We start from the raw sequence: 2271 nt of genomic DNA, 5'->3' as shown, positions 1-2271 counted from the left end.
AAGCTCTTTGTGTATCTTAGAAAAGGGCTGTATAAATGTAACATTCATTCATTTATTCAAGGTCCCAGCCAGAAGAGTGCAGTACTACACTGTCCCCCACAGCCTGAATCAGCTGGATGTTATAGGATTAAGACACTTCCTGCATTAGGCCATTTACCCTCAGTGTATTTCCATACCCTGACAGGATGGATGACAATACTATGGCCCTAATTTTCAATACACAGTTTTCACAGGAGTCTCACCCTCATCCACATTCTCTGCATTCCTTATCTCATGCTTCTTTGCCACCCGCATCTCCTCTGCCTGCTTTGTCTCATTTTCCCACAATTGAAACACCGTCCAATTTGTCTCTGTTTTAGTTCTACCACATTAGTCCCTGAGCAACCAGTCTGATCCCGTTCCTCTAATTTCAGACGCATCTGGCTTATCTGATTGGGACTGAAGCTGCTGTTACTAGGAAAACCACATTCGTCCCACTGGGGCAGGTCTGACACCGCGTCCTTCCCATATGTCTCCCATAATTGTTGTACAGAATTTCAGCTGGAGTTCTTTCCCAGAAGCAAGTAATTTCACTTTAGCACCTGTTCAGTAAAAGTCAAGTAGGTCTTTAATGTTATTTTTAACTTTACACAGTTGAGTATAGTACAGTTACAAAAGAAACTGTTTCCCTCGGACCAAGGTGCTACTTAAATTAACAGAAGACTAACACATACCAACCTAGCAACATACTGTATGGTGCATAATGAGCAAAAACTGTGCAAACATTGCAGGACAGTGCAAAAAGAGAGGACAACTGACACCAACGAGCACAAACAGCACAGTAAACCCAGTACTGAGAAGGCGCAGTTTGGTTGTCCAATGAGGTAGCAATAAAAATAAATAAAAGTAACTGTAAACATGGCGACAATAAGATAAAAAATAGTAGTTAAATAATAAAGTGTGTTAATGAGTGTATGTGTGTGTGGTATCAGATTAGTCCCTGAGAGTTCAGTAGTCTGACGGCATGGGGGATAAAGCTGTTTGAGTCTGGCTGTAAAGGCCCGAATGCTCCGGGACCTATTTCCAGAAGGCAGGAGGGTGAAACGATAATGTGAGGGGTGGGTGGGGTCATCCACAATGGTGGTGGCTTTGCGGATGCAGTGTGTGGTGTGAATATCTGTGATGGAGGGGAGAGATATGTTAGGGTTATCTTCTTCTGAAGATGCGCTGGAAACAAACCAGTCTCTGAACACAGAACAACGCAGACAGCTGTGATGACGTTTTACTTGCTGCAAGGTGTAGGGAATCCACTTGCAGAGTCTCCGCAGTTTCAGCAAAATGATGGTTTATTGAACAGCAAAAATAATACAATGTAATACAGTGTAGAGACACACCGGGTACTGAAAGGCAGCTCAGATACAAATTGAAGACAGTTCTTCACCCCCCTTTATACCCAAAAAGGCCCTCCCCACCAAGGTGTTGTGTGTAGGTGTTGTGAGTGAATTTACATATAAAGAGTGACCCCCTGGAGTGTGAGGATCCTGAGACAGGGACGGGACAGGACAGGGTGGAGACTTTTATGATCATTGTAATTCAATTCTTATCACCTTATCTTATCCTTATCACCATAGTGGTGCCAACTGGAACCCCCATTCTCTCCCTGGCTTCCCCCATGATCATAAATTCCTAACATTGTCTGCATTCAAATGATCAACCAAGAACCTTGGGACATTTTTACCACTTTTCCTTACAAAGGGAAGCCCGGTCCTGACCTCGAGGTGTCAGCCTCTCAGTCGAACTCAGCCAACTTCGAAAGAGTAACTCCCCTCGCAGTGTCTTTTATTGAGGTACACAAACAGGATATGCAACTGACATTGAACATTGTTTGTCACCATATATGGGGTGGAAATATTCAAGCGACAGTTCTTGAGACGTGTTATTGCTCAATTAAGATCAAGCTGCGGCAGGGTGTTGTTTCTAAGCGTCTAGCAAAATGATGATAAAAAAAGTACATATTTCTCTAACACGATACTCCCAATGATTTTCTCACCTGTCATCACTATCTGTTGTAGGGACTTGTGATCTGAGGCGACACAGTTCTCAAAGCAGACCGTGATGCAGCTGCTCAGGGTGCTTTCAACAGTTCCCCAATAGAGTGTGAGAATGGGAGATGGGCTTTTCTGAGCTTCCGTGGAGAGTAGAGGTGCTGCTGTGCTTTCCTTACTATGGAGCTGATGTTGAAGGACCTGGTGAGATTCTCCGCCAGATGGACAACAAGGAATCTGGTACTCT

The sequence above is a fragment of the Brienomyrus brachyistius genome, unplaced genomic scaffold (genome assembly GCF_023856365.1).
Source record: "Brienomyrus brachyistius isolate T26 unplaced genomic scaffold, BBRACH_0.4 scaffold228, whole genome shotgun sequence".
Taxonomy (NCBI): Eukaryota; Metazoa; Chordata; class Actinopteri; order Osteoglossiformes; family Mormyridae; genus Brienomyrus; species Brienomyrus brachyistius.
Note: the sequence above shows the minus strand (reverse complement) of the source record.